Source organism: Zea mays, chromosome 1 (assembly GCF_902167145.1).
Source record: "Zea mays cultivar B73 chromosome 1, Zm-B73-REFERENCE-NAM-5.0, whole genome shotgun sequence".
Taxonomy (NCBI): domain Eukaryota; kingdom Viridiplantae; phylum Streptophyta; class Magnoliopsida; order Poales; family Poaceae; genus Zea; species Zea mays.
Genome location: NC_050096.1, coordinates 25,295,702 through 25,309,713, shown reverse-complemented (window position 1 = coordinate 25,309,713; position 14,012 = coordinate 25,295,702).

The following is a 14,012-nucleotide window of genomic DNA, read 5'->3' as shown; positions in this document are numbered from 1 at the left end:
TGATCACTCTGGTTTGCTCACCTCTCGTTGCTCATAGAACAGAGTTACGAAGTCGAAACCTTTTCCTTCATTTAGAAAATCAATCGTTATTTTTTCTGTGATCTCTTTTATTTGAAGCAATTCTATCATTGGTTACCAGAATTGGCTAGTTAATGAATGTTACAGACGTTGACGTGCTGGATTAAGGAAAAATAATGTTGCCAAATAACAAATAAACTATTGTCATTTAATAGACTTTGCATACGCTTGAACTTAGATGCATAGCCAACAGGCATGGTCCTATGGGATCTCGCTTTGGAGTCTAACCGCTCGAAATTCACTGTTTTTCGAATTTCGTGAACTGTTGTTTTTATTTCAAATTGGGAAAAAAGAAATTTGGTAATCTTGGCTGAGAAATTGCGATTACCGAGCGGTTATCGTTGTTGAACCACCTGAGAATACTGTTTTTTTTGGGGGGGGGGGGGGGGGGGGGGGGGGTTGGGAAATGGGAACACACTTTCTCAAAACCACAACATTCCAAATACCACGGAGTACAGTTTACAATTTTAAATACATAAAGGTGTTTAGAAACAGTATATTTTGCATCATTTTTCATTCAAAATATAACAATCCAGTTTTCATAAATCGAAAGACAAGAACAAAATAGTGCCCCTCTTGTCCTAATCCACGAGCATGGCGACGCGCGACACCCGTCGGCCACTAGTGCTTTTCGGTGCAGCTGGAGTGCTGGAGGCCTTTACGATGAATGCTTGCAAGATGAAAAACTTGCAGCCTCTAGGGATCTCGCCTCTCTAGAAACATCACATTTTAGTATGCACGAGGGTGACAATAGGCTCTAGATTTTAGACTATAAAATTTAAGAATCGGTTCGAATTACAATAAAACTATATTTCTATTTATTTCTGAACTAAAATTAATTTAAGGCCATATCAAATTGTGAAGAAACATTTGGATCGCGATCCATTAACACCCCTAAGTAGAGGAGAAGCTTCCTTCGTCGGTTGCCCGAGCGTGCGCTCATTTACATAGAAAAACTTTGGTCGAGAGCAAAGTTTACAGTACTTTGAAACAACTGCAGTATTGATAATACTTTGGTTTTGAATGCATAGATTTTACCTACATTCTCAAACATCTTTATGTATAATATATCATGATATTCTCAAATACCACAATATCGTTCCAATACTGCAAAGAACTATGTTCCCAAACACCCCTAAGTTTGAAAAAAATTAAAATTTCTAATAGAATTTCTTTGTAATTTGTTCGATTCACGCTTTACAAGGAATACTAATAATTTCACACATAATTTGTTCACGAAAATCATATATAACATCCATATGCAAATCGAAAGTACAAACTGAATGCAACACAAAGCAATAGAACTTCACAATAGTGATATACAAGTTGATATAAAGGATTTTCTTAACATAGGTTCACACAAATCAAAGGATAAAGCTCTCGGTGCGGGTCACATATTTTGCTCGAGTCATAATGTTCAGACACAACTAAAGCATCCGGGTATGAGCCCATTTTTATTAATAATCTATACAAAGATGTGAAATAAAGTTATTGAGGTAACATGAATGAGAAATAAATAAATAAGCACAAAACAGAACTAACACACCTGCATGGCCGCAGAAGCATATAGATCTATGTTTGTGATACCATAAAATGATTGTCAATATGTCCTCAAATGGTGGTGGATGCATATATGCATGAGGGTGGAGGTGGTTGTCCTAACCCATACATGACTGATGGTGGTACTTCACCTGGAGATGCTGGTCACGCGTAAGTGTTGTTGGCGCGGTCAAAGCGTGGAGTCGGATACTTATAACTGTAGTTAGCAGAGTTGTGGCTACCATCATCAATAGGAAGCAAAACCGATCGACGTCGATTGTTTCTCGTCTCTCATTGTGATTGAGGTGCTGCATGACCTAAATCTTGTGTGGCATGGCTAAACTTAATCTTTCCAAAAATTCTCCAACCCCCATACCATCGTACCCTCCGTTATCGCTCCATCCACCACCACTACCTCTAGCACCATGTTCCATCACCTCCACTATCGTCATGACTACCATCATCATCTTCGCCATCACCACCTCCACCAGGGCCAGTTAAGCTATCGTCACTCCTAATCTCTTCTTCTTTTTTGGATTCATCATTGAATTTGTTTCCCATTTTCGTTTAGATGGACCAAGTTTTCTTGTTCTTTCTAAGTTGGGTGTCACCAGCAGTTGTATCTGTCCATTCTTGAACATCCCGTGTCACTATGAGAACAGACAATGGATGTAAACAACATGCTAGGAACATTTGTGTCACTATGTACAAAGTCTTTATCTAATATTGGAGGTGCATTGGATCCCCTTTCTCCATCCAATTCCGAATTGGCAACAAAGAGAAATGTTATGAATACTTGAATCAATTGCTTTTAAAATAGAGTAAGAGTAAACTTGTCTCTATATATCGAAAAAGCTAGAAACTAGGTTGCAAACACACACACATTTTTTTTCATAAACAATTGTTTCTAGAAGTTGAAGTTAGTAACTCAATTCTTAGAACCGTGATGCTTCAAAACAGGTCCAAAGACGCTCAATAACCAATACAACATGTGTATCGCTCATCTCTCAGTGGTAGCCACGTTTGACAGGGCGGTACAATGATTGCATCACTCGTTTTAGTTAATATTTTCTCAAGTTGAATGACTCCTTTGGAACATAGGATTATCAAAACGTAGGAATAGGAAAAGCAGAAGGTTAGAATGATCATGCCATTGAAATTCTGTATGAATTTATACTACAAGAAAGTCACAAAACATGTTTTGATCATACGTATAAGAATACAAGACACAAAGAAAAGAAAACATGAGATTAGACCATATACTTATTTTTCTTCCAAAATTACTATGGAGGATACCATTCTATACGGTAATTGATAGGATTCAATACTTTGCTCCAAAGAATTTCGTAGGAGCTTCTAAAATTCCTTTGTTTTTCCTCCATTGCGAAGGAGGCCGAAATGACTTTACTATCATCATAATGCCTACGTTACTAATCATGCATTGTGGTTATGTATGCTGTTCTCTGCACAAGCAGAACAACTCGAGAGCCTGATGACGATAGAGACTGAGCATAATCATGTTTTAGTAGTATTTTTTATTGCTATTGCAGTGGTAGGAAAAAGAACACAACACTAGTACAATGTATGGTATAGATGTCAAAACGGGCCACCCGATATGGACCCGGTCCGAACCCGCTTTAGCCCGATACGAATAGTGTCGGGCCAGGCATGACCCGTTGAAGCTCTGGACCAGATCGTGCTGGCCCACGTGTCCAGGGACATGCTCAAGCACGACACACCCAGGGATAAATCATGTCGGGCCGGCCCAACGGCTCGGTGGGCCTGAACGAATCCTTGCTGTGATGAGTGCTTCCCACCTGTTTCCCTGCTTGACAAGCTGCACAAGGTCTATTTTTTTCGAAGCAGACATTGGTTAGTCCTAACACATATTCTCCCTTTAGAAGTTTATGAAGGTTCTTCATCCCAACATGTGCTAGACGGCGATGCCACAGCCAGCACATGCTAGTCTTAGCTATTAAGCATGCATCTAGATCGGCCTCCTCTTTCGAAAAATCAACTAAGTAGAGTTTGCCGTCTAATACACCCTTAAACGCTAATGAACCATCACTCCTTCTAAAGACAGAAATATCAACATTTGTAAACAAACAATTGTAGCCCATGTGGCACAATTGACTTACAGACAAGAGATTATACCCTAATGACTCTACTAAGAATACATTTGAAATGGAGTGTTCGCTTGTGATGGCTATCTTTCCCAAACCTTTAACCTTGCCTTGGTTCCCATCTCCAAAAATAATCGTATCCTGGGAATCCTTGTTCTTGACGTAGGAGGTGAACATCTTCTTCTCCCCCATCATGTTGTTTTTTGCATCCGCTGTCGATAATCCAGCTTGACCCCTCGGATGCATAAACCTGCAAGGCAATTTACACTTGGGTTTTAGGTACCCAACTCTTGTTGGGTCCTACAAGGTTAGTCACAATAGCCTTTGGAACCCAAATACAAGTCTTATCTCCCTTGCATTTGGATCCCAACTTCCTAGCAACTACTTTTTCCTTCTTACAAAAGATAGCAAAAGAGGTATTGCAAGCATGGTAAATAGTAGAAGGTTCATTACATACTCTCCTAGGCACATGATGCACAACATTACTTTTCCTAGGCTTACCATGCACAAAAGTAGAGCTAGAGGCAAGCATAGCATGTGAATCATTATAATCAACATAACTCCTATTATAATGCACATTCCTAGAACATTTTCTATCATAAATAAAAGCATGATTTCTTTGAATGCTACTAGCCATAGGGGCCTTTCCTTTCTCCTTGTTGGGAATGGGAGCCCTTTGGCTTGTTAAGTTCTTGGCTTCCTTTTGAAAGCCAAGTCCATCCTTAATTGAGGGGTGTCTACCAACGGTGTAGGCATCCCTAGCAAATTTTAACTTATCAAAATCAATCTTGCAAGTCTTAAGTTGAGCATTAAGACTTGCCACCTCATCATTCAATTTGGTAATAGACGCAAGATGTTTATCGCAAGCATCAATATCAAAATCCTTGCATCTATTGCAAATAACTACATGTTCTACACAAGATCTAGCAGTATTAGCTTTCTCTAGTTTAGCATTTAAATCATCATTTAAAATCTTTAAACTAGAGATTGATTCATGGCACATAGACAATTCAGAGGATAACATTTCATTTCTTTTAGTTTCTAAAACAAGAGACTTTTGTACACTAACAAATTTGCCATGTTCTTCATATAAAATGTCCTCTTGCTTCTCTAGCAATCTATCTTTTTCATTTAGAGCATCAATCAACTCATTAATTTTATCTACTTTTGCTCTATCTAAACCCTTAAATAAATCGGTATAATCTACTTCATCATCACTAGAATCACCATCGCTTGAAGTAGTATACTTAGGGGTTTCTCGAACGCTTACCTTTTTCTCCTTTGCCATGAGGCAAGTGTGGCGTTCGTTGGGGAAGAGAGAGGACTTGTTGAAGGCTGAGGCAGTAAGTCCTTCGTCGTCGGAGTCGGAAGAAGAGCAGTTCGAATCCCATTCTTTGCCAAGGTGCGCCTCGCCCTTCGCCTTCTTGTAGGCCTTCTTCTTCTCCCTCTTCCCATGCTTTTCTTGTTCCTGGTCATTGTTATTATCGGGGCATTGTGCTATAAAATTACCAGTCTTACCGTATTTAAAACAGGAGCGCTTTCCCTTTGCTTTGCTCTTGTTGGGATACTCCTTGCATCCTTTTAGCGCGGTCTTGAAACGCTTGATGATTAGTGAAAGGGAATTAGGCTTACACCTATTCTCCAATTGATTTTGGTGGTTGAATTGCCCAACACAAATAATTGGACTAACTAGTTTGCTCTAGTCTATAAGTTCTACAGGTGCCAAAGGTTCACAAAAAGCCAATAAAAAGGGTTCAACAAAGAGAGCAAGGGATAACCGAAATGTGCCCTGGTCTGGCGCACCGGACTGTCCGGTGCACCAGGGGACACCAAGCTGAACACTTCACCTTCGGGAATTGTCAGAGGCGCTTCGCTATAATTCACCGGACTGTCCGGTGCACCACCGGACAGTGTCCGGTGCCCCAGGGGAGAGCGACTCTGAACTCGCCAGCTTCGGGAATCCGCTCCGCTAAAATTCACCGGACTATCCGGTGAGCCAGCCGAGCAACGGCCACTTCGCGCGCAACGGTCGACTGCAACGCATTAAATGCGCGCCTGCGCGCGTAGAGGAGCAGTGCACGCGTGGGTGGCACACCGGACAGTCTACAGGACTTGTCCGGTGCACCACAGGACAGCTGTAATACTCAAAAGTGTAATAAGAAAGGATAGAGATAATCCCAATAGTTGTGGTCTCTACTATTCATTACATGTGATTAACACTAGTTAAAAGTGGATAAACAGAACCAAGAACACAAAAATAACATGTGCATCATGCTGGACTTTATTTGGTGTGCATTTTGTGACAAAAAAATATAACAAGAATAACATGGAAACATAATAATGAGAAGAGAATTGGATTTAATCCTAAAAGTGCAAATTGGGGAAAATTGGAGATAATGAATACTATACAAAACAAAATATATGGATCAATAAAATACTACAATACTAGTATGTTTATTTTGTATATTTGACTTATGTACAAAGTTCACATTCATATTTGAATTCAATTGGAAATTTAAAAATGAAAGGAAAAAGAGACACATAAAAGAAAAAGAGAAGGAAAAGCCAGCTGGGCCACTATTCTTCATTTCGGCCCACCAGGAAAATCGCAAAACCCGCGCGCTGGGCCGTTTTCCTATGACTCGGCCCATTCCAGCTTCCGCGTGCGCTCGGATCTGCAGCCACAGACAACGCGGCCCCACCTGTCAGCGCGCGTGCTCGTCGTCTTCAACAGACCGCGCGACCGGCGCGGCGGGTCTTACGGTGGGCCTCGCCCCTTTTCCTCGGAGAAGCTGGACCACGTCGCAGATCTTGTACGCCCGGGCGATAAAAGCAAGCCTCGTCTCCTATGTGATCCCCCTTGCACTCACAACTACCTGAGCCGTCCCGAAACCCTCACCGAGAGTTACGCCACAGCCGGCGGCCGTCGTCGTCGGTTTGCTTCCTCACTGTCGTTAGGAGCCAATTGAGTGGTGCGGGACAACCGTCTCGGGGCGGCGGAAGTATACGCGGCGCCTGCGGAGGAGAAAGTACCATCGGGGTTGCGGAATTCCTCGTCGGACTTGGGATTTCCGCCGTGTTGTTGCTTCACCGTGACCATCAACAGCGGAGCTTCGACCCACGGTATGGAATGCGTCAATCGGTCCGCTAAGTTCCCCTATTTGCGTTGCGCTAGCTATACACTAGAATTGGGCCTCAGATCATCGGAGAGCTACCACCGGTGAGGAGCGCGGCCGCATCTCTGGGCGGCGCCGCCGCAACTCGTGTTGGTTTGGGGGCGTATACTCCTAGCCGTTGGATGACCGTTCGGCGGATCAGATTACTCCGGGCGCATCGATTCAGGTTGGGGAGATGAGAGCCGTCCAATATAGATCGGACAGATGAGAGTTCATTTTAGGGTTTTGAATCTGGAGCGTAGAGCGTGAATCGTGCGGTTCACATTGCCTGTTGTCTCAGGCGCGGTGGGATCTAATCTGCACAGCCCGCGCGAGATCCAACGGCCGTTATCGCGCGATACCCCTTCGGCCAGACGACTTTCTTAAAGAAACCCTCTGTTTTTATAAAATAAACCCACGGTACGTCTCGGGTTAGACTGAGTCATGGGAAAACTTTGGTTTAGCCCCCTGCACTTCTCTATATTTGTGGCCTAGTCCAGAGAACAGAAAAAAACCAGAGAAAAGGATTTAGAAATAGATTTTTGATATTAAATTAATTGCAGAAACTTGTTTAATTCATAGAAAATGCATATGAACTCCAAATTGGCCCATTCCAGTTCCTATAATTTTGTAATATTATTCTCTATCAAATAGTACCACTGTTTTTACATGAAATACACATTAAAATTTATTTCTCACTTAACCCTATATTAAATGCATAAAATCTTTGGAAATCCATAACTTAAAATCTGTAACTCCAAAATTAATAATTCCAGTTCCTATGATCTCATTTTAATGTCTAGATTATTATTGTGTATTTTAGTTACATGTTTGGTGTGATGTTAATTTATGCTATACTATGTATGTATTGTATTGATGCGAGTAGACGAGCAAGCTACAGAGAATTCTGGGGTTCATCAAGTAGAGATAGCTGAGCAGGAGCTCATTGAAGGCAAGTTGTGCCCTTGATCACTTCTTTTTACCTAGTCATGTTCTGATTAATCATAATGAACTGCATAGGTTAATTTTGATGGGACCCAACATGTTACCCTAGTTTGATTATCTTTATACCTTGACTCCACTAAACTTTTTGGGTAGTACCTGCTATTGCTTTATGTGGTTTTGGGTATGAAGATTTCACTATTCATGATTATACTTTTGTTATCAGTTGTTATTTATTGTTCATGTTAAGATCATTATGTTAATTGGAACATGGAGAACCACTCGGGAAAACAGTGCTACCACAAGGGTTTATGGACGCCCTTGGCTGATTAATTAGGAAAGCTAGTGGATGACTACCTTACCCGAAAGGGGCAAGGGCAGTAGGGGAGTGGTCAGTGTAGGGAGGCCCTTGGGATGATTTTGCTGCGATGGCGGTCATGCGAGGGATTCCTGCATTGGAGTTTCCTATAAACTGTAGCGGGTTTTCTGAAGCTAGTGGAACTTTGTAAAGGCCTCGTAGTGTTACCCTACCTCGCCTCCTCGGTAGAGGTGTATGGGATTGGCCGTCCCTTGGCAGATGGGTAACATAACTTGTGGGTAAAGATGCGCAACCTCTGCAGAGTGTAAAACTGGTATACTAGCCGTGCTCACGGTCATGAGCAGCTCGGACACTCACATGATTAAATTATGAAACTAAATTCAATTTATCATATGCATTGCATCGCAGGTGAGGTTGTTACTTTTGTTCTACTACTTAATTGGGTTGGTATTTACTTATACTTAGTAATTGCTAATAAAATTTTGACCAACTCTAAAAGCAATGCTCAACTCTAACCATCCTCTTTGGTAAGCCTTACACTTCACGTGAGCTCCCACCTTTGGCGAGTTCATGCACATTATTCCCCACAACTTGTTGAGCGATGAACGTATGTGAGCTCACTCTTGCTGTCTCACCCCCACAGGTTAAGAACAGGTACCACAGGATGAGGCGCATGGAGGATGATGTGATGTGTCGTGAGAGGTCTAGGTCGTTGTCTCCCAGTCAACTTTGGGTTGCTGGACCGTTGTCTCCTTATAATGTAATTATTTATTTATTTTGTACAAAACTCTTATTATATAGTTGTTGGAACTTGCTCTCTGGTGCAAGGTGATCCAACGGGGGTGTGAAGTGACGTAAATAGGGTTTTCGCACGAGATGGAAATAGCTCTGTTAATCTAGCCTCTCAAGGGCACTGTGCGGGGGTATTTATAGGTGTCCGGGTGCCCAACGTCCCGTGTTAAGGACGCATGTGCCCTCAGACACCTAGGTTATCCCTGGAATATTCCCATAAAGCGGGGTTACAGACCATAATTACAGGGAGGCCTTTACAAATTAGGTCCGTAACGCGCAACGGCCACGCAGGGCCTGTTACAATGGGCCGGATCACACGCGGGCCTCCACTCTGGACGAGGTCGCAGGATGAGACGACTTCGCCACGGGTCTTCGTCCGGCGGCGTATGAGACGAAGGGTAAGTCTGCCCGTTGTCTTGTTACCGTTGGTGCAGCGAGTCCGGCGAAGGCCTCGAGCGAAGGGTGGCATGTTCGCCTTCGCCCCAACATTTGCCCTCCGAGGGACCAGTTCGACTAAGTCACCTGGTGCCGAAGACGTCGCTAGATGGCAGAGACGCTGCCCTCGCTCGAAGTGGTTCCGCGTGGGTTTTTGACATGACCGTTGATTGACGCCATACTGTTGGATTGCGGGTTTCCCAAAGCACCGCGCCCTGTGTATAAAAGGGGACGGGGGGCGGCGCGTTTTGAACTTTATCGTTCCGTGCTCCGCAAAAACCCTAACCGCTTTCTCAAACCTCTTGCTGCTCGTCTGCCCTCCTTGCTCTTGTTCGCCGGAGATCTGGCCCGTGTGAAGCAGACCGCCCGCCGCCGCCGACGGTATGTAGCGATGCCGACCTCTTCTTCTTCTGCTGCCGCTACGCCGCCGGCCGACGCGTCGTCTGAGGAGATGCTGAGCACTGTGGCGGCGGAGGAGTTGCGCGCCGACGACACAGTGGATTTTGGGGTGTCGCGGATGTCCTCGGTCCGCGTGCAAGATATGCAGCAGCTTGGTTACTTTGGCGGCGGAGTCGCTCGTGTCCCGGGGACGAAGGAGGTCCCCGAGCTAGAAGGCGAGTTGGTTGTCTTTGAGGCGTTCTTTGCCGCTGGTCTTCGCCTACCTGCACACCGATTCGTGGGAGAAGTCCTGCGTAGATTTAACGTCCAGATCCACCAGCTGACTCCGAATGTCGTGGTGGCTCCGTCGAAATATGTCTGGGCGACGACTTTGTACGGCGGCCAGCCATCTGTCGAAGTCTTCGCGAAGTACTATTGCCTGCACTCGCAGAAAAGGATGATCGGAAATAAGGTTGCTCAGTTTGGATCCTGTACATTTACGCTGAAGACCGGCAAGACCTCGATGGAGGTAGTTGAGTTGGTTCCTTGTGCCCGCAATAAATGGGGCAACTGGCATGAGTTTTGGTTCTACGTTGCGGAGGGCACAGTCAAAGACCATCCGGGGCTCCCTGTGGCCGAGATGTGCTCGCATTATTACTCAGCATACCCGCAGTTTGCAGTGGCGGAGGAGGATGCAAACGAAGGGGCCCTTCGGTGCGCGGCCGGCCTGAGCAGCGGGCGCGATTTGGTCGAGGAGTTTGTGGCTTATGGGGTGTGGCCTTTGGCGCATGGCTGGGCGCTAGGCGAAGTATGCCCTCGCCAAATGCCTTCCCGTGGTGGGATGCTGGTGCGAAGTCCCGCCTTCGCACTGGATCTGCATAGCCGCAATCTGGCCGCCTTTGTGCGTGAGGCGGAGGATGGGGCGGTGCGGATCGTTGGTCGGTACGTGCCGAAGACAGAGGGCCAGCGTAGCTGGGATATACGCGGGTCTAATGACCGTTTGAACAGGGTCTTCGAGTTGAACCGTCTGCCGTATGGCGGTTATCCCGGGCAAGATGATGTGGATCGTCGCGAGAAGAAGCCGGCGGCAGAGACTGGAGACGACCCTACGCCGGCGGTCGCCCCGTCCTCTAAGAAGAGGAAGCTAGGTATTGCTATGGGAGGACTGAGGGTTTCCGATGGTTTTGCTAGGGAATTGATGAGGACATGCGTGGCCCCAGGGGGAAGGATGTCTTCGCCCGAGCTTCGGGAGTCTTCGGCGCGGATGCTGAGGGTTACCGGGGGTTGGTGGCCTAAGAATGTTCCTATCCCCCGCGCGGCCGGCGAAGACTTTTTTACATCTCGCATGGTTCGTGATTGGAGAGTGTTTCCTTACGGGCGGAATATTACTGCTGTTGTGTCGGCAGTGATGGACAAGGATCGTCAGGGAGCTGCGCAGAAGCGCCAGGAGGTCGTCAGGCTGCATGAGGCCAGGCCGAAGAGGTCGCGGGGGACTGTGAAGGCTGCTGCCCCTGGCGGAAGCCAGCCGACGCTGGCGGCGAAGTCGGCCGCCCCTAGGTCCAGCAGGGTGCCGGAGGCTGTGAAGGCGGCCGCCGCCGGTGGTACCAAGTCTGTCTCGGCGGGAACCGTGAAGGCCCGAGAGTTGCCTCCACCGGGCAAGCGCGTTGCCGACTTCGCCACCGATATTAGCGTGGATGATTATCTTGTTGGTAAGTCGTTAGCTCGAGAGTTTTTTTTGTTTTTTTAATCTGTTGATACGTTGCAGGGTCGGGCGAAGGCTAACTTGTTGTTCCGCCCGCCGCGGCGACCGCGGCGGCTGCCGTGGTGCCTAAGGCGAAGGGTAGTGCTCTTAGTGCCGGTGGTGAGATTCCGGCACTCACTGCCGTCAGGGACGAGGCAGGCGCTGTGTCCCGCCGGCTGAAGGAGGCATTAAGTCAGGTAAGTTGAGCTAGACTTCGGTTTTTACCAGCTTCGTTGGGGCTGTGGTCTTATGTGTGTCTTGTAGACGGCTGACTTCGCAGACCGCGCGGCGTCGGGGGCCCTTACGGCAGTTGTGTCTGCCGAAGTCGAGAGACTTCGGGCGCAACATGCTGACGCCGTCCGGGAAAAGTCGGCCGCCGACAGCAAGTGCCGCAAGTTGGCGGATAAGGTGGCCGCGCTGGAGGGTGAGAGGACTGACCTCCGGCGCCAACTGGCGGAGGAGAGGAAGGAGGCTAATGAGGCCATCGCCAAGGCGCAGTCTGCGCAGGCGGAGGCCAATTTGGCGCGGGCGGAGGGCAGTCTTGCCAGACAGCGCACCGAGGAATTGGAGGAGCGGTTCAACGCTCTGCAGACCTGTGTGGAGAGGGCCGAGGCTTCGACGCGCTCAGAGGCAGAGCAGACACGCAAATAGCTTATGGACTCATACCACGAGCTGGGCGCGCGGACTGCTGACTTCGAAGTGCCAGACCGAGAGCCCGGACTTCGCTGCCTCGAGTGGCTGCAGGAGGAGTTGCTGGCGCTCCCCGCCATCGTGGAGGGGTTTATGTCCTATGCCTCCCTGGTCACCTGCGAAGGGGCGATGAACGCGATGTCCCGCGAAGGGTGCCGACACTATGAGGTCTTCGACCAAGCTGATGAGGATTTTGAGCGCGATATTTACAAGGTTGAGGACCCTGTGGTGAAGGAGTCCGCGGGAGCCCTCTTCGACCGGATGTGGGGCCCTCACGGTCGGGAGGTGGTCAGGGAGCGGTCCGAGACGGCGAGGGGTCAGGTAATGTTTGACTTTTGTTTGGTGTTGTTGAATGTGGGTTATGTGTGGGTTTGCTGAATCTGTGTGTTGTGTCTCAGGCGGCGCGTAACGAGAAGGTGGAGGACTTCGGGGCTTTGAACAGCGCGCAACCTGATTTGGAGTCGAACCCGGTGGCGGCCGTGTCTGAGGCCGCCCCGGCGCCGCCCCCAGAAACCGTCGAAGGCGCCCCTGATGCCCCCGCAGCCACTGCGGCCGGCGGTGGCTCGTCGCCAACTGCTGCGCCGAGGGCTGAGGATCCTGTGAAGATGGCGGCGGAGCCGGCAGCGGAGGATCCCGCGACGGCTGGGTCTTCGCAGGTGGCTTAGTGGGTGTGGGTAGTTAGGGAATTTTGCATATGTTGCTGAACCTTGGTTGCTGCGCAGGTTCAAGATTTTGGGCCTGCGCACGCAACCGCTACTGCTAATTTTTTGGCGGCTTCGACCGTGGATGATGGGAATGAATCAGATGAATCTGCGTCTAAGTTTTCTGATTTTGGTGACTCTGGGACTTCGGTTGAGTGGACTGAAGAGTCGTCAGATGAGGATTTGGATTACTTTGTGGCCTTGGATGTGGCGGCGGAGGAGGCTTCGCCGCGTGCTGTGGATGCTGAAGTTGTGCCTGGTCCAAGTGCTGGGCGCAGGCGGCGAAGGGCGGTTGCGAAGCGTAGAGTGAGTGAGGCGGACGGCGGTCGGCTTCGTGTGGGCAGGGTTGGCAGGCAGGAGCTGTTGTCCCTGCCGGCCGCTGCGAGTGCAGGTGAGGGGGAGCTGCGAAGTCTTTTTGCGGGTGAGGAGCTGAGGATAATGCTATTTAACTATAGGGAGATGGGAATTATTCCGAAGGTTGAGCCGATGTAAAGTGTGATGCCCTCGCTTGTACACATATAATGGCTTGTATGATGAGGTTGTGTGCCTTCGCGCATTCGGCTATGCTCATGAAGGTGTTGCGCACTTGGTCTGGTGTATTTGTTATGTCGGTCTGGCGTGTATGTAGTCGGTCTTTGCGCGGATAGTTTGGTGTAGTCTTTTTCGCACTTGTTGTGCCTGGTCCGGCTGCACCCTTAGGCGACTTTTGCACGGATAGTCTTCGCGGAAGACTTCGATTTTTCGCACTTGTTGTGCTAGTCCGGCTGCACCCTTAGGCGACTTTTGCACGGATAGTCTTCGCGGAAGACTTCGATTTTTCGCACTTGTTGTGCTAGTCCGGCTGCACCCTTAGGCGACTTTCGCACGGATAGTCTTCGCGGAAGACTTCGATTTTTCGCACTTGTTGTGCTAGTCCGGCTGCACTCTTAGGCGACTTTCGCACGGATAGTCTTCGCGGAAGACTTCGATTTTTCGCACTTGTTGTGCTAGTCCGGCTGCACCCTTAGGCGACTTTCGCACGGATAGTCTTCGTGGAAGACTTCGATTTTTCGCACTTGTTGTGCTAGTCCGGCTGCACCCTTAGGCGACTTTTGCGCGGAGTGTTGCACGCGAGGGTAG